Here is a 19,637-nt window from a genome sequence, read left to right on the forward strand (position 1 = left end):
ATTTTTGTTGCGGAAAAAATAACCACCGTATTGAATCCCACAGACAGACACACACGTGCTCCTCCATCCCGCGAAACTGCGCGCCCGCCTAGCAACCAACTCCATAGCCATCTGATAGCTAATGTTGCTTTTGGCACCTCCGCCACGGCAACCACCTGTTCCACCACTCACTCACTGGCAGGGCAGGCACACTCTATTCGGTCTCGTCGACCCGACCATACACAATGGTGCGATTCAGGACACACTCGAAAAACAGATCCAACTTTTCCCATATAATTGTTACTATCGATGTTTTGCCAACTTTGAACAAAGGCGACCCGATCCAAGTAGAAAAGGGACCACCGCCGTTGTCGACGCCGACAGCGGAGACGACGACGACGACGACGACGACGACGATGATGCACACATTGCTATCTCCTGACTCGACCATCCGCGCCATTTACTTGGTCCTGCCGGTCGGTGGTGCGGTGGTCGATGTTTGTTGTAAGCCAGTTGAGCCTGGTCTTACCTTCGCCTGCCGACGACTGATGCGGCGGGTGCATAGCAAAAAACTGCGAACCAAGTATCGGAACCAAAACAACAGCCGGCGGACGGATGGACAGGCGAATGGACGGATGGACGGACGGACGGTTGTCGAGGTGATGGGGTCCTCATACCATCCTCGAATAACTTAACCGCTTGCCAGATTTACGCAAAGTTCGTCACACAGTAGTGGCTTGTTGAGACGGTGTCATTCTGGGCTACGTACGGTGCCCGAAACAACATCAGCAGAATCAGTTTCTGGCACAGTTGCGAAACTTAGGAAGAAACTTTTGTTTCGCCCCTGAATAGAGGGGGGAAACTGTCAACCACAAGGAAGAAGAGAGGATGCAATAGGGTGATCAATAATGTTTATTAATAGATGTATCTGATTGAACAGACGCAGTGAATGGTTTTGTTATATCAATATAAATACATTGATTCTTGGACGTATGCTTTTTCTACCAAAATTATGGAGTATGCTGAGAACTTGTAGAGGATTGATTTAGTTTGAAGTTTGATATAAAGGCAGAGCCAATTGATGATGAAAGGATTTTGATTTGATTTTAAAGCGACATGTCAAAAGTCATACCACAAATTTTACGAAATATTGTAAAAAAATATTAGGAATGTTCCGAGACAAATGAACTACAATTGCTTTAAATACAATAGACTGACATGTTAGATGAGTAATCATTCAGCACTGCAATTCATCATTTTGTGTCTTCTCTCGTAGGCATAAAACCTCTCATCTTTTCAACAAAAATTAATTAGGTAACAATTACAAAAAAATATTAATGAAGATTACTTAATTACTAAAACTATTAACATTCTAATTTGTATGAGTTTACAAAAAACAGGTATGGAGGTCTTGAATATGGTTTCTTGTAATTGTTTTCATACTTCAAGTTCTAGTCACATATGTGGGTTGTCTTATAATCCTTTTCTAAAAAGATAAAAGAAAGTGCTAAATGGGGATACGAATAGTTTTGAGAAAAATATAAATAAGAGATAATGAATTATATTGAATAGTAGAAAACCGACGAAGATAAACACTGTCAGTAACTCAGTAGTCATGTCCATGACAAATAAAAGAATACTACCAGGGGTAAAACTGTATTTGCTGAATGCGATTTATGTTCGCCTGCATGCAGGGCTGTCAATTTTTTCGAGCGCTGATCTTGATGGTCGTGACTACAGCTTGGGAATAAGACAGGAAGGAACACGTTAGGATGAGGAGGGAACAGGATTGAACTGGATTAAAACTGAGATCATGCGGGCAAATGGAGTTATTCGAATTTCCTAAAGATTTACTTGAAATTTTCTTCTCCGAAGACGGTTCTGGCGAACAGCAGAAAAATAACGCGGTCTTTTTCAGAACCACTATACATTTTGTTAGACTTATAAACTGAATTTTGGTTATGTGGTTAATACGAAAATTGAGAAGAGATCATACATAAATTGTAGAGTGAATCAAATTTAAACAGGAAGCACATTACGAGATCAGCATGAGTATTCGAGTATCATGGGAAAATGTGAAAAAAATTCTTTGCTATTCAAGGTTTTAAAGCAAAAATCCGCAACGCATAGTCCTACGAAACCATACGACCCATGCAAATTTTTTAAAGCTGAAATTACTCATCAACTTTTCAAAATTCTTTTTTGAAATTTTAAGGATACGTGCTTCTTGCCTTTCCAAATGCAATGATGGTGCTCCACCGCAAAGGCTATTAAAGTTTTAAATCGACTCTCAACGATTAGACAAAAATGAAATTTCGGCAAAAATGAAACATGTAAGATTTGAGGTTCGCCAAAGAAGATCTACGTTATTACCTCGTCGTTAGCTGCTTCTCTTTGGTCTAAGCTCCACCAGTGGAAATCCAGACCTTGAAATCCTTGTTGGAAAGACATCCGTACAGGCTACATGTTTGTTTCTGTAAGGTCAAGCACCTGAAAGGAAGGTGGTAGACCAGCAATCGCATAGCCGAGGCTGTGTCCGCATCATGATCTAAGTTCAAAACCAAATCCAAGTTCAAGTTGAAGTCCAATTGCAAGCCTAAGCCTGAAATCAAGACCAAGACAAAGACGAAGACCTAGACTAAGACTAAAAACGAAAACGAGCACCAAGACGAAGACCAAGACCAAGATCAAGTTAAGATCCAAGATCCAAGTATACATCCAAGATTCAAGTTAAAATCTAAATCAAAATCTACGCAATATCCAGCTTAAGATCTAAGATCCAAGTTAAAATCCAAGATCCACATTTAAATCCAATATCAAAGTTAAGAAACAAGATCCTAGTTAAGGTCCAAGTTAACAGCCAAGAATGAAGTTAAGATCCAAAATCCAAATTAAGATCAAAGCTTGAAGTGAATATCTATAAGCCAAATTTAAATCCAAGATCCAAGTAAAATTCAAATTAACATCCAAGATCCAAGTTAAGATCCATAATTCGAGTCAAGATCCAAAATCCAAGTTAAGGTCCATGATCCAAGTCAAGATCCAAGATTCCAGTTCAGATCCAAAATCCGAGTTAAGATCAAAGCTTGAAGTAAAGATCCAGATCCAGATCAAGATCGAGAATCCAAATTAAGATCCAAAATCCAAGTAAAGATCAAAGCTTGAAATTAAGATCTAAGAGCCAAGTTAAGATCCAAGAGCTAAGCTAAGATCCAAGATCCAAGATCCAAGTTAAGATCCATGATCCAAATCAAGATTCAAGATTACAGTTCAGATCCAAAATCCGAGTTGAGATCAAAGCTTGAAGCTAAGATCCAAGATCGAAGTAAAGATCCAAGGTCCAAGTTACGATCCATGATCTAAGTCAAGATCGAGAATCCAAATTAAGATCCAAAATCCAAGTAAAGATCAAAGCTTGAAATTAAGATCTAAGAGCCAAGTTAAGATCTAAGAGCTAAGCTAAGATCCAAGTCAAGATCCAAGATCCCAGTTCAGATCCAAAATCCAAGTTAAGGTCTAACAGCCAAGTTAAGATTGATGATCTAAGTTAAGATCCAAGTTACAATCCATAATCCAAGTCAAAATCCAAGTTAAAATCTTAGATTCAAGCTAAGATTCCTGATCCAAAATCCAAGTTAAGATCCAAAATCCAAGTTAACATCCAAGATGCAAGTTAAGATCCATGATCCAAGTCAAGATCCAAAATCCAAATCAAGATCGAAGATATAAGTTGAAAATCGAGATCCAAGTTAACATCCAAGATCCAAGATGCATGTTAAGATCTAAGAGTCAAAATAAGATCCAATCTCTAAGTTAAAATCCAAGATTCAAGTTAAGATCCATGATCAACGCCAAGATCCAAAATCCAAATTAGGATGCAAAATCCAAGTTAAGATCAAAGCATGAAGTTCTAAGAGATCTAAGAGCCAACCCAAGTAACAATTCCAAGTTTTATTACGTTCGTATAGTGGTTTTCATGGCCAAATGCATTAAACCGCTAATAAAACTATGAGCTCCACCAGAACTTTTTGATGGCCGCTATAAAACTGCTTTCTGACCAAGTGGCCTACTCTTCAAAATGTTTTCATAACATCTTTAAGAATCAGGTTACAAGCTCAAGTAGTCGTATCACGTTCTGCTGAAAGCAGCAATGAAACCGGTTAAGCTTGACAGCTAACGCCATAATTTAACAAAGCTTTTCGTTCTGGTAAAAGCTAAATAAGTTCGCCAACTTGAAAATACATCCGTGTGCAGCAAAGGGAAAGTTTTACTGTCAGATTATTCTAATCGATTTGGTTTCGAGCGACCATAATAAAATATCCCACAGACTATTTAATAAATTTTAAGTAATTCCGTTAGTTTGCAGCATGTGCGCATTTAATTTTATCGTGCATATTGATATGATAGGTGGATAAAATCAACGCGCCACTGAAATTTGATAATTTTCGAGAACTGGTTGTTTTAACAAATATATTCAGTTAGTCAATCTCAATTTCTAGCAAAATCATTTTAGTTGCTTCCTCTGACAGGAAAACCGACTGGTAATAACTTTCACTGATATTAACACTTTGCTTTGATGAATTGTTGTTTTCGAGCTAAAACAAAATACTAGAATATGGCAATATGACCTCGCATAAAAAATGATTTTGGTGTTGAACTTTAGTATTCTTTATTAAAGCAGCAAAAAGCTGTTTGGTCAGAGTGTTATTGTTTTAATAGCTCTATAAAACAACTCTATAAAACACATTTATTGAGGATTGACAAGCAACCGCAATAAGATCAATTTTGATTAGTGCGCCATTTTGTATTCCTACGCCACACTTCTGGTAAGTTTATATGAGACGTGGTGCAGCTAACAAGCTTCAACGTGGTAATATAAGCAACCACAATAAATTTGCTTTACTAACAGTTTTATTATGGTTTTCTAGCTAGCTATAAGTGTGTTTGGACTCGTATCCTCTTGGTATTGCGCAATACCTAAATAAAACTAGAGGTAATGATTAATACCGCAATAAAACCTTTATAAAATTCAAGTAAAACCAAGTGGCTTTAGAATTGTTACTTGGGAAGTTAAGATCCAAACGCTAAGTTAAAATCCATCCAAGTTAAGATCCATGATCCAAGTAAAGATCCAAAATCTAAGTGGAGATCCATGATCCAAGTCAAGATCCAAGATCCCAGTTCAGCTCTAAAATCCAAGATAAAGTCAAAGCTTGAAGTTAAGATCTAAGAACCAAAGATCCAAGTTATCTGAGATCCAAGTTAAGATCCAAGATCCGCGAACCAAGTTAAGGTCCAAGATCCAAATCAAGATACCAAATCCAGTATAAGATCGACCAGATCGACGTTAAAACCAAAGCTTGAAGTTAAGATCTAAGAGCCAAATTAGGATCCTAGATACAAGTTAAGATCCAAATTAAGATATTAGATAAAAGTTAAGATTCATGATCTAATATCCAAATTAAAATCCGAGATATAACCCTCTAACGGGTAAGACCGTTTATAGACGGCCTTCGCTTTTGGAGCTCTAGAGTCGTATACAAAATTTGTTTTTAATTGGCAATACGCAAATTGTGTTCAGAACAGATTTCTTAACATTTTGATACTAATATCATAACATTCTGACCATGCATTCAAAAGTTATCATCTTTCAAAAACAAAAATTCCGAAAAATACGAGAAATAATTAATGCGCGACTATTCCCTTTTTTACTTTTGAAGGAAAAGGACATCTAGAACAAAATGATTGACCTAAAAAAAATTCTATGAGTAAATTTCATGCATTATTTTAATTTTGTAATATATCTGAATTGAAAAAATATCTGGGCAGAGCGTTAGACATAAAAAAAGAAGACGAGAAATTAGACTTTTTCTTACCTGGCTCTCCTCCAGATAATCCAGAAGAACTTAAGGTTTTTTGTGTTTATTTTTATGATAAAATAACCATTAGCTTGATCGCATCGTTTTTACGGTGTTGCCCGTTAGAGGGATAAGTTAAGATTCACGCCAACAAGCAAGATTCAAATTAAGAGCCAAGATCCAAGTCAGTATCCAAGATCCCAGTTCGGATCCAAAATACAAGTTAAGATCAAAGCTTTGAATAACGTTTTATATTTGGTCGAGCAATTTTTTGTTTGTAATTTGGCAAAAAATGTTCTTGTTTACGTTTGATTGCAAAATACATTCTCCGCTTGTTGACAGCAATGAACAATGAGTGTGAGACAGAGATACCGAGCGAGTATTTGCGAGCGTAATCATATTTTCATATTTTTCTCACCAGCTTTTGCGTCGGCGATTCATCGCGAGCGAATAAGATAAGAAAATGTTACCAGCTGACGAAATTTAAATCGCTGATGAGCTGGCAATGAGCTATCATCGTGATGAAAATTAGCAACATGGTTGTGGAATTTATCTGATTACGTTGACCCCAGTTTGACGCACAGTCGGCGATTAGTTAAATACGAATCGAACTATCAGATACGGGTTGATAATACACCCAGATGGTTGCGTTTGGAAAGCAGTATATGGTGGTTGACTCTATAGAAGGCTGTTTTAAGATCAGCGTATATCGTGTTGATTTGTAGTCCCTGATGCATGGAGGTAAGACATAACGATGAGATAAACTGGACTGGATTGGTAACGGTAGCTCTACCAGGAAATGTATGATTTCGCAGAGCGCTAAAAAGTTCTTAAGTTTTGATCCGGTACATATATTGATCTCTCTTTTTCAGTATTGGGAACATTACTGATTGTTTATCAAAGCCTGCAAAGAAATTCCATTAGTTTCGGGCGTAGTTAAAGACTTCATTTTCCAAAGCCAGTTAGAACATCTGGGCCAGTTAGAACATCGTTTAAAATCACGTAATTTCATAATTGCAGTAGGATAGGATAGGAGATTTCAGTATTAGTTATATAGAGATCACCTTTTACCAGGCTTCCATGTTTCAACTTTCAAGCCTGACGTAATATTGGCGAATCATGGAAGCCTATCAGTAAAGTGGATACAAATCCGGTTGAAATTAGCTCCCTTCATAACCAATCTGGTCCAACCCGTGGGTCCCCTAGCATGGTAAAAGGTAACGAACAACGAACCTGGACAGTGCTGCATCAATGACCCTTTATTATCTAATTTTTCGCTCTTTCCTCTTCAAGTCTTGTCCCACTCTAGGGATACTATAAAACATCCTTGGTTTCATTACTTTACTTCTACTCCTCTTGAATTCCCTTCGTTTGTTAGAAAGACTACCATTATAAAAAATTATCAATGTTTGACTTTACTACAAATCAAAACAAAACCATGAAGTTGAATCGTTCGACCGTTTCGAATCGTTTTCTTCATATAAACTGATAATTAATAAAAAGTTAAGGAATACTTTTTATTAGTCACTGACGATTGTGGGTGACAAAAAAATCTACTTTTTTTTGCTACTAGCATTATTATGCACAGTCGGATACCAATATTAACGGGTCACACTTCACATAGGTAGATATGACCTAAACCTGCGGACTCACACTGTACAATAGAATCGGCAAAACTAATCACAGAAAAAGAACGCTCAAAACTAAATTGAAAACTAAGTTTTGTACCACACACACACGCACACACATTTTAAAGTGTGGTACCTATCCTGCAGTGGTACCTGCCAGCACTGATTACTGGAGGCAGGGAACTGCGGTTTGCGCCTGGTTTGCTGCTATGCTGCTGCTGTTTCGAAACTGTTTACTGTTGCAGAAACCTGTGCTGAATTCTGATCGTGTCGGCGTCGTCGACGACTGCTGCAATCGGCAGCGGTAATCCGTTTAGGTTCTGTTCTATGTCTCTTCTGACTGAAGGCTCTTCTTGCCCACGCCGGAAGAGACGGAAAAAGATGATTGGGGTTCCACCATCCGGGCAACGGGTGTGCTAGCTAAAATATTCAATGCTCTCAATAAGGATCATAACGAAAACGGCATCCCTTGGCTGGAGCTGGGGCTAGGGCTGGGACCGGTTGTTGGGGCAAAGTTTTTAGAATGCAAAACGGTGTTCCACCTAATTCACACAGAATTTGGTGCAATCAATTTACATAATTGAATTATTTTTCATTGGACTAGTGAGTGGCGTTGGGGAAAAAGAGGTAAATTATAGTTTAGGAACGAGATGGAGGTCAACCATGGGCAATTAGAGTAGAATTTTCACAATATTGTCGTGTTGAAGATTGCGAAAATTTTTAGTCGATAACTTAGTTTTGTGATTGACGTAGGACTACGTCTTACAGGAAGAAAGCATGTCATTCTCAAACATCTAAACATGCGAGAGACACAAAAAGTTATTTGGGTTTAAGCGCTAATAATTTAGTGATTTTCAAATCGAATTTCAATATTTTTGAAACATTCGATTAGAAAATCTTACACAGTCAGTCCGCAATCATTGATCATACACAATTGTGGGCCATTCAGCCAGGAAGTGTGGGCTTCATTACGCACTTCCAGCCAGTACAATTCTTATAACTAACCCTAGCTTGGGGCTTCATCATCGATAATGTAAAGTTCACCGCAAATGGGAGGTGTATAAGCCCGTAACAAGTATATGATAAAACTAACACTTGGCTTTCGTCATTAATTCTAAGTAGAACTTAAAAGGAAACAAAAATTTGAAAAACTTCTGTCAACCGGTCACCATAATTGGCTGAAGTTTTTGGAGCGTCTTAGTAGAATACAAAACCTGGAAATTAAATAAAAAGAAAACTTATCCAATTTAATTTTACTATGTATATTTTATTCTTGACAGATACGTATTTCGCCTACGACTTCCAGGCTACCTCAGTGTCTGTTTTCGAACCCGGTCGCCATGAGATAAACTCGAATATTTCACACATATTTACTCACGCAGAAGAAGTATCGATAACAATAACCCATAAGGAGTCGGCGATTTGTTTCTGGGTGTGGGGCGAATACATAAACGAGACTTGCAGAAGTTTTTAGGCATCTGGCCACCGTGAGACGTTGTACGAAAGCTACATTTGCAACGTCTCTGAGCACCCGGTCGCCATGAAGCTAACTGGAATATTTGACCACTTTCTAACCCAGATAACGTGCAACCTGCTCATTTTACACAGATTCACGTGGATTTTTAAAACTAAATATTTTTTTCTTAAAACACAAATGGATCGGTAATGTTTTTGAAGTTTTTCAGCCAGCCAAAAATTACGCCCCCAAAGTTTCAACGAACTCGGAGCGGCTGCTGCACAAATCCCACAGACGGGTTGGCGCGACACTCGTCTGCATGCTCAAGCCAATCCAACCAGTAGTACGTTTTTTGTTGGTTACCTCGAAGAGAATGCGATCACCACCAATTAGCCGGTTCCTGTGTAGTAGCGACTCAGATGGATTTTTTTTTCTGTGGGAATTCTTTTTTTTTGTGCTTGCTGAATCGAGTGTTGTGTTGAGTCTTTCGTATGCAGACATTTGCTTTTTTTTTTGTTTATTTGCGGGAACAGAGCAGTGCACGCGAAGTCGCATCCGATTAACCTGAAGTGAACCCTTCTTGCCGCACTCGTCAAACGTGTTGTTCACGGACGAGAGTCACTAACCGAATGCAAATCCCAATCATTTCCTCTTTCCGGTCGCGAAGCAGGAATTCGCATGATGCCCCTTGTGCACAAGAAGTTAATCAAGAATTTGATGTCCACTTGAAAAAGATGTTTTACGACGGTGACTAAAAAATCCAATTGAGTTGTATGCATTTCATTAACCAAAAAACGCCAAACAGTTGTTTTAAGCAGAAGCCTAGTTGCTAGTTTGGTCCGAACCTACTTAAATTACTAAGGACTGCCGTGTATGCCTGCGCATAATGAAACGTTGTAATCTGGACGGCGGGCAGGCGTGGCCAGGCCAGTTCGGTTGCCATAATTCGATTTTCGCGTGGCCAGTTATTTGGTTCGAAAACGGTGCAGCAGCGGTCTGATTTTATCCTCCTGCAGTAACTCAGCAACTCGTGAAATTAATCACGAAAGTCGTCGTTTTTGTAGTCATATTAGCAGTCGAAATTTACATATCGGCAACCAGTAATCGGTTTGGCTTGATTTGGAAGTTATTACAACCGGGTGGTGGTGAATGTTGTTTTAATGACTGTTTCAGCGTGGCTGGTGATGTTGCACTTTTTGTTGTTGTTGTTGTTGCTTGTGCAATTGAATGAAGCCAATCAAAATCGGTTGAACAAGGATTATTATTTTATGGTCGTTAAAAAATAGCTACCCGACTGCACTGCCAATGTAACAGCTGGGATTTAGAAAAAGGCTACCTGAACCTTAGCGAATCGATAAGAAAATTAGGGCACCAGCGACGTGCTAACTAAAAGAGAAAATGCTATTTTACTTGATGTAAATTAGTTTTTTTTAACACAGTAGTTATTTCACAGGCAGGAACACTATAAAGATAAGACCAACATCGCGTAAACCTATTATGCCATTGTTGAGAAAACCAAGCGAGCTAATTTTAGAAGCCTTACATGGCAATTGATAAAAAATAGTAAATTTTCCATCAAAAGTTCTACGGATTTAGATGGCAACTTTAACAATATTATCTGTTTTTTATTTATTTTTATTTTTCTAAATATATTTCAATTTTACATACTCATTTATTGGTAAATTAGGACCATGAGCTTGCACTCTGAAATTATAGTTAATAAACAGTTCCATAAATATACCCAAAATCGTTTTTTAACGGCAAACATCCGCCTCAAAACATTTTATTTCCATGTTTATTACTCGAAAATATGCGAACAAATTAACGATACAAGCTAACAAACGATACACAAACACAAAATAATCAAAAGCATATGGGAAAAACTTAGAACACAGGCAGGCAGCCAAGCAGCCTGTGGCACTCCCTAGAAGCCGCCTGAACCCGAATTGCAAGCCAACCTATTCCGCGTGCCGACTGATTAGAGAGAGCCCCTTCTTTGCCATTCCGTGGTAGGTACCATGGTGCCGTGCTCGGCTCGACTAATAGAATATAAAGTACGGGGGAGATTTTATGAACCATAACCGAATTAAAATTGTTTATCACAAATCTTGAACAAGCCGTTAACGCGGCGGCGACCGACTCATGCCCTCCTCCTGTTTCGGGAGGCTCTTTCGGTTCCGCTTGCGTTCGGATTCGGTTGGAAAGTTTTCCACCGGCCGGAACCATCGTCGCCTGTTTCCTTGCAATCCCCCTCCTGCACACACACGTCGTACAGAGAGGTATCCCGAAAATAGAACCCACTTCGGTCGGTTTCGACTATTTGGTAATCGTCTTTATCGAATTAAATCATTTCAGTTCTGTGCGTTTCTTGGCTTTGCCGAACGTTCATTAGCCACCTTAAATTGCGGGAGCTGCGCTCAAAAGTTTGCTGTTTTAAGAAACCGAAATGAAGAACCGCAGTTCCCGGGGGCTGCTAATTGACGACCAATTTTGCCCCCTCAAGCCATTGAACTGGTCGGCAACCGAGCGATGAACATTCCTTTTTTTTCTTCTCTGAGATATACAATATATTTCGACTATTGCTCGAACTGCCTCGGAAAAGCTGCAAACTAATGCATGTGAGACCGAGCATGAACTCGGGACAAAGTGATTCATGAGAAGCTACAAAACGTTAGATTAGGAATTGTGATAGGTAATAATTATAGAAGCGCAGTTTGACGCTGTTGAAAAGTGGATAATGGCGAATGGTTTCATTGCATTTGTTCCACTTGGTTACCGTGACCGTACATAACCCAAAGGGGGCGTGATTCGCTTTGATTGCTGGCAAAAAACCGGAAGGTTAACACAGAATATCAACTTTGTCAAACAGCATTTTTCTAAAGACTCTTATTGTCATTATGCCATTGCAAAAACTCTACCTAAAAAAAATATTCTAAAGTCAAATATAATTCGTTTCACACATACGATTTGGAAAAGTTGGAAACACCTTAGAATGATGGTTTCACAGTTGAAGAAGAGATGATGATAGATAAAGAGCTCAACGATGTGTTATAAACCCATTAAAGAATCTTATTTACTTATCTCATTATCTTATTTAGCTTTCAAACATAAAACTGGTGTAAAAACTTTAATCCATATATTAATTACTACCGTGCATTATTTGCTCTACTGGCTCTCCTTCGCCCGCTATGAATCCAGAACAAAACCACTTACAATGCATTTTGAATTACATTTCGTTTTGCAGTTCTCTAATGCTTATTTTTTTTCTTGAAAAGTGGAACACGTTTTGCTATTCCTAACAAAGTACGGGGCTTTTACGGTGAAATAATCTTAGAAGAGTTTGATTAGCGTGCCTGGAACTATAACTGTTCATCGGATTTTAAGGTTTATTTAAGGTAAATCTAGGGTTTACTTGAGCTTACAAACTTTCGAGGCATTACATTGCTCAATTCTGAATTCCTATAAAGTGCTCTCCCGTATCATGTTCTATAGACTGAGACCGTTAGCGGAGTCCTTCGCCGGCGAGTACCAAGCTGGTTTTCGTGAAGATCACTTCACGACGGATCAGATGTTTACCCTGCGTCTATTACTAGACAAATTCCGGGTGTACAACGTGCAGATTCATCATCTGTATGTGAACTTTAAGGCGACGTACGATTCAGTCAAACGAAATGAGCTGTGAGAAATAACGCTAGGGCCTGATTTTCCGACGAAACTAGTTACGCAGATTCGTGCGACGCTGAATGCATCAAAATCATGCGGCTGAATAGTGGTAAGGCCTCAGCCTGACGTTGGATGAACAAAAGCAAGGGGTGCACTCTCTAACTGCAGCTATTCAACATTGCCTTGGAAGGCGCAATACGAAGAGCAAACGTGGAAAGGAACGGGACTATCATCACGAAACCTCACATGCTTCTTCGCAGTGATGTTAAAAACTCAAAATCTAAAAATTCATCAAAAATCAAAATTAACTGTGAATCATGTCAGCTTGATCCTATGCATAAAAAATCACGCGTGAGTTTTTCTGTTTTCATAGCAAGAAGCACAAAACTCACACGTATTTCTTCCTGCTTGATCAAATTCTGCTTTGCTTCAAATGCTACCTGGAGCTATGCACATATACATACAAATTCCTTGTTGAACAGCATAGGCATTCTCTCGTGCGATACGTAGCTGTGTATGAGGGAATAAATCTCTAAATAAATCGCAAACTTAAATTAAAACGCACATTTAAATTACATGTTTATCTAATTCTTATTAGGCTTGTTACTTTCTAGTTAACAAAATGTCGATTCCCGCGATGGAAAAACGTAAATTCCGCCAATATGTTTGCCATCTTAATTCATGAATGTGTGCTGCATTTCTCGTTGCTGATGTTACGGTAGATTCTCTTTTGCTCTCTGGTTCGTTGCATGAAATGCCAGCTGTGGAAGAATTAAACAAAATGCTCACAGCTGAATTTGGTTCACATCTCATAGCAACAGAAACATCACGTATAATAGCGAAAGAAATTCATATGTGAGTTTCTCGCTTGTGATAAAGGTTGAAATTTCATGTGCTTGAAATCTCATTGAGTTTTTTGCCGCTATGAACTTTTCAACACTGCTTCTTGGTTTTAGGAATGACGTCGATATCATCGGAATCAACCGTAGAGTAGTGGAAGAAACCTTTAAATGGGAAGCAGCCAGATTGGGACTTACCATTAACACCGCCATACGAAGTACATGGTTGCTGGCAGGGAACGTGGGAGTCCAAATGGTATTGGTGAGGCGAGGTGGAGTAGGATGGAGAACGATATGAAATAGTGAAGGAATTCATATACCTTATGACGTTCGTGACATCTGACAACGATGTAAACCGGAAAATAGAACGACGAACTGCAGCCGCGAATTGAGCTTTTTACGGATTATACAGCTAGCAGAAGTTAAGTAGTTTGAAAATTCGCGCAAAACTGGCTCAACCGAACAATAATCCTCCCGATGCACAGTAGTCCAAAAGGGCGAAAAGTGGAACTTTTTCCTAGTATCTTTTGTTTTCATTTTATCATTTATGGTCTTCAGCACTTTTGTTCGTATGAACATCCCTCTTAATCTAAAACTGTCAAAAGTTAGTCATCGCTTACTAAAATGCAAATGAAAAAATAACTTTTTTGTGTTAGGAAATACAGACATAGTTTCTTCGGCAAAGTTGTAAATATTGTAAAAAAAGCAACTTTCCTGAAGAAATAAAATTTCTATCTTTATCGAGTGCTGAACTATAGCGCATATTTTTTCAAACTTCTTTAAAAGTTGATTTTTCATGCTTAGCTTTTCTCAGTTGCATTTTACAAGAATACATTGTTCTAGGTAATTATCGAAGCTCTCAAAATACACGTTTTTGCAGAAGATCGCAAATCTCTGGGACTTTTACTTTCTAAGTTATCATATATTCAAGCTTTAAATTTTCGTAGCTTCACGAGCCTATGGGGTAAAATGGTCAAGCGGATTTATGAAATCAAGCTAAAAAGTCGAGTACTATAAACTTGTATGGGTTCCGCTTGCCCCCAACCACCCAAATGAGAGTACGGCAAGCATACGTTTTATGTGTTTCGCGTTCGCTAAAGGCTCGATACACGTCCATTTTTTGTGTTAGTAGATAGACACATGATTTCTTTGGCGAAGTTATGGAAAATATAAAGGCAAACAACTTTGCTAAAGAAATGATATTTCTATCTCTATCGAAAGCAGAGCTATCCCTTGGAAATTATTTAAAAATTAATTTTTCATACTTAACTTATGCTGGTTGCCTTTTACAGGAATATATGGTTCTAGGCGATTATTGAAGGATTCAAAATACACGTTTTTGTAGAAGATTGTAAATCTCTAGGACTTTTTCTTACAAAGTTATCGCCTTTGGCTCGTGAAGTTAGGGAAAAATAAAACTTAAATAAAATTAAACTAAATTATTTAATATAGCTTAATTAAATTAAATTATTCATTCGAACAAAAGTGCTGAAGACCTTAAATGATAAAATGAAAACAAAAGATACTAGGAGAAAAGTTCCACTTTTCGCGCTTTTGAACTACTGTGCGGTGGCCCTTAACGAACATGAATCGTGGATACTAAAGGAAACGGATCGACGTGTGCTAGGCGTTTTTGAAAAAAAACATGTAAAACTCTGCAATCAATGTGCAAAAGGTGGCAAAATGAAAAACGGAGTGTGGCGCAGATGCATGAGCCACGAGTTGTATCAGGTATACAAATATGCTGATACAGTGAAGGTTGTACAATGTGGCAGGCTGCAATGGGCTGGGCACGTGGCTAGAATGCCCGACGAAGAGTAGCAAATCAATTTTTAGCAGAGAATCATGAAGAGGTCGTAGACTTCGAGGTAGACCTCGCACCCATTCTTCGTTCTGCTGGTGTTCGAGGGGATTGGAAAACGGTAGCCAGACAATACTGGTGAACCGTAATTCGTTCTGGGCAGGATCGATAACGGACCGTCGCCACTAAAGTACAGTAAGTTGAACTCAAAATTGTCAGCTTCTTCATGAAACCTACACTTTCAGACGTACTGTTCAAATCTTTAATTATTCATCGGAAAATAGCAAATAACCGAGATTTCACCTCAAGTGGCCAGTTTAAAACAAGTCATCCTAATGAACTAGGCAATCATTCGGAGTATCTTTCTGACGTCTGTGTTTGTAAAATTACGAACGGTTTCCTATTTTGCTGGTTAGCAATGAAAACTGATGTGTGTAAACAAACGGGTAGAGCGGGTAGTCAAGCAAATGAAGCTGAACAGTACTTGAGAGGGGATTGCAAATCGACTGTGACTGCGTGAATGCGTACGCTTTTTATATTCCCATTGTGCAATAAACGCAGGCGTGTGAATGGCAAAACGGCGCATTAATTCTGCCGTTTGTCGATCATGGAAGCGCATAGAAGCATAGAAGCGAATAACAGCAATATAAGCAGAACGCTCGCTGCCAATCGCATAGCAGATTTCACATGCTTTCGTGTGCATTCGTATGCGTTCGTGTGTTATCGTGGGAAAAAGTGACTCGCTACCGCCAGGTTCGCTAGTATGTATCTGTAGAGAGTAGCATGTACGTGTTTGGATTTCTACTTCAACTTCTGTTCTGTGGCCCAGTTCTTGACGGTGATTCTAGTGCAAAGCTGAACTTTGTTTCATAAATCTAGTCAGCGTCGGCAATCCATGTTTTAGGAGCGGCTCACGACAGCGACTGAACCACAGTAGACGACTGAATTAAGGAACGACGTTGTTTCGAATACTAAATCCTAGCTAGCAGTCCCATCATGAGACTCGATAGTATAGTAAAGTAACCCACTGAAGTACAACTACCACGAACAAACAGACAAAGAAACACTGGCAAAAGCACAATTGGAAAGTTTGAGAGATCTAGACCTTGAAGGAGTGGATGGAAGAAGTTCTTTATTCCATAATACGCCACCGTTCTACGGTGATAATGTACAAATCCCTGATTAAACCAGTAGTTCCTTATGAACTTGAAGTTATGCCACAGCCCACGGAGCACATGCCCGCCATTGTCGTGTTCGAGGGGAAGGTGTTCCAGACGATCTTTAGTGGTGAAGGTGTATGAATCACGAGCTACAGGCAGAGATGGCCAGAAGTTGGTAGGTTACGGTGGACCAGATACATTGAAAAGAGCTGAATGACAGTGCGAGCAGAATGCATGAAAAAATGCATTCTGCCATACATCAAAGTACACAAGGGTCCTGGGAAGTTTTGGGCAAATATAGCTAGCTGTTACTACAGCCAAGAGACACGCCAGCGGCACCTTTACGACGGGGTAGATTTAGTCCCCATAGTCCCCAAATTTCGCCCTAACGACAAATATTGGGCGATTGTTAAGCGGAAACTGAACGAAAGTTGCCAGGTGATTCGGAACGCTGCAACGATGACGAGATGGTAGAATAAAATAGCTGCTCAGGATGACCAACAGTATGTCCAGGAGATGTTGGGAGGTTTTCGAGGAAAAGTTTATAACTTCAACTGAATAAAAAAAATTAGTCTCTAAACGTAGTTTAATGTAATGTGAACAGAATTACGCTATAGTCCTGCAACTATTCTGGTCAGCAATAATCGGTCCTGAAATGAGTTTTAACAGAAAGGTGAATATAATATTATAAGCGTTTAATTTGGTCTGTAACCAAAACCAGGCCCCTGACAGTACGCCACATTTTTATAATAAATATTAATTTATTCTTTTCGGATTTAAATTGATTTTTCTCGATGAAACCATTAAATTACACGGTGTTACACGGAAAAAATACTTCTCAAATGACCTAGTGTACGTTGTTAGTCACACCTAGTAGATCATAAAAACACATTTGAAATCTTCTTAACTCCCTCAAAATTTCAAGTTATTGCAAAAAAACGTTTTTGGCTAGGTGTACACATACTAACATGAATAACTCAATAATTTTCCTGGCAATTCAAAGTTTTTTATGCATTTTTGGAAAGCTTAGAGGATAAGATTTCAGGATATATATACATTTACTATGTTAGACGAGATTTTTTCAATTAAATATGAAATTTAACTAAAAAATTAAAATTTTTCTCATTTTAGGGGTCCTTAAAGTGACCTTAAAAATGATCCACATTCCTAAGCTCAACATCACTTGTTTTATATTCAATCCTAAGACTTTGGTCAAAATTTCAGCTCAATCGGTCACATTTGCAAATTTGAGACCTTTTCTAAGAGTTGTAGAATTGGTTGCTTCCCATATATCACCCGCCTAAACTTGCAACGGAGCATCTTGTACACGATGTAAGATTAGGCGGGTGATATATGAGAAGCAACCAATTCTACAACTCTTAAAAATGGTCTCAAATTTGCAAATGTTGACCGATTTGGCTGAAATTTTGACCGTTTTCGCCGTTTTCACCATGAGCCCCCCAATCGATTTTCATTTTAAGACCACCATTGGAAAACTGAGAAAAATGCTACAAGAAACATTCATAAAATTAGCAGTGCAAGGGCATTTACTGAATAATTTGTTATTTGTAGCAAGGTTTACAATTTTCAAATCATTATTGTGATATTTCCAAAATTTGCTATGAAACCAACTACAAACGATACAATTTTGTAAAGAGGAGAGACAGGGTTTATAAACGAAGTGAAAAAAAAATCGACGGCCATCTTGGATTTGGCGGCCATTTTGGATTTTATGGAAAAATTGCCGTTTTCACCATGAGCCCCACAACCGATTTTCATTTTTAGACCACCATTGGAAAGTTGATAAAAAAGGCTATAAGGAACATTCATTAAATTTCACGAGTAGTGGCATTAAATAAACGAAACAACTAATTATCTGTATCAAGGTTTACGACTCTCATGTAATGGAATATCTTGCTACAGATAATTAATTTAGTTTAGTTAATTTAGCACTAGCTATTTAGTTAATGCCATTGCACACCTAATTTAATGAATGTTTCATATAGCATTTTTTCTCAGCTTTCCGATGGTAGTTTTCACATTAAAATCGGTTGGGGGATCATGGCAAAAACGACGATTTTTTCATAAAATCCAACATGGCCGCCAAATCCAAGATGGCCGCCAATTTTTTTTACTTTGTTTATAAGTCCTGTCTCTCCTCTTTACATAACCGTGTCGTTTATAGTTTGTTTCATAGCAAATTATGGAAATATCACAATAATTATTTGAAAAAATTGTGAACCTTGCTACAAATAACTGGTTGTTTTATTCAGTAAATGCCATTGCACACCTAATTTTATTTCTTGTAGCATTTTTTCTCAGCTTTCCAATGGTGGTCTTAAAATGAAAATCGGTTGGGGGGCTCATGGTGAAAACGGCGATTTTTTGATAAAATCTAATATGGCGACCAAATCCAAGATGGTCGCCAAAATTTTTTTACTCTATTTGAAAGCCCTCTTCTTTTTCTTTACAAAACCGGGCCATTTGTTAGTTGTTTCATGGCAAATTTATGAAATATCACATGATATAGAACTCAAAGTTTGCTTAAAATTCAACTTTTTTTGAACCTGTTAGGCCCCTCGGCGAACGAGGGGTCTACTATTTTAAGGTATCAAAAGTGTAATTCCTATTTTTTAACCATTTTCAACCAATTAAGCGTAAAACTTCCAATATTAGAACACCACGTGTCAGTAGTGGCTCCGTTTCAGCGAGAATTACTCATATGGTCTATCTTAATCGCATGAACCGACTTTACAGAAATTAGGAGAAGGCTGAGGTAGAAAACAGAAAGGTATAAAAATAGAACTTAAAGCACTATTTTATAAATTTTTGACAAAGTTTCTTTCGAAGTTGCTTAGCGCTCTTTGCAGCGAAGTCAATGCAACTCTGAAGTTCGGTTGATTATAGGTGAAGCTGCTGAGCAAGCTATAGATCCATAGACATAAAGCTTATTAACCTTCCTTAGACACCATTATCCGAACTTTTAGTTACTTTAAAGTTGCATGTTGAACTTTCAAACTGCATATTGAACTTTCAAGTTGCTGCAGATATTACCGGCACTTTATAGAGAATGAAGTTCGGTTTACAAATATAGTGTCTGGTTGTTCAGCAAGAAAGTCCTGCGGAACTAAATTTGAACCAAATTTGAACTTCCAAGTTCGTTCCTTAAGTGAAATTCGAACTTTTAGTTGCTTGAGAAATACCTCAGATGAACTTTTTCCATTCCAAGTAGATCACATTAAGAAGTGCCACA

General features: G+C 38.3%; 1 protein-coding gene across 2 annotated transcripts in view; it reads right to left on the reverse strand.

Moving 5' to 3' along the window:
* The window catches only part of LOC128742338 (insulin receptor substrate 1), a 461,417-nt gene that overhangs the window by 323,822 nt on the left and 117,958 nt on the right, over positions 1-19,637 (reverse strand). The window lies entirely within an intron of this gene.

Source organism: Sabethes cyaneus, chromosome 3, assembly GCF_943734655.1.
Source record: "Sabethes cyaneus chromosome 3, idSabCyanKW18_F2, whole genome shotgun sequence".
Taxonomy (NCBI): Eukaryota; Metazoa; Arthropoda; class Insecta; order Diptera; family Culicidae; genus Sabethes; species Sabethes cyaneus.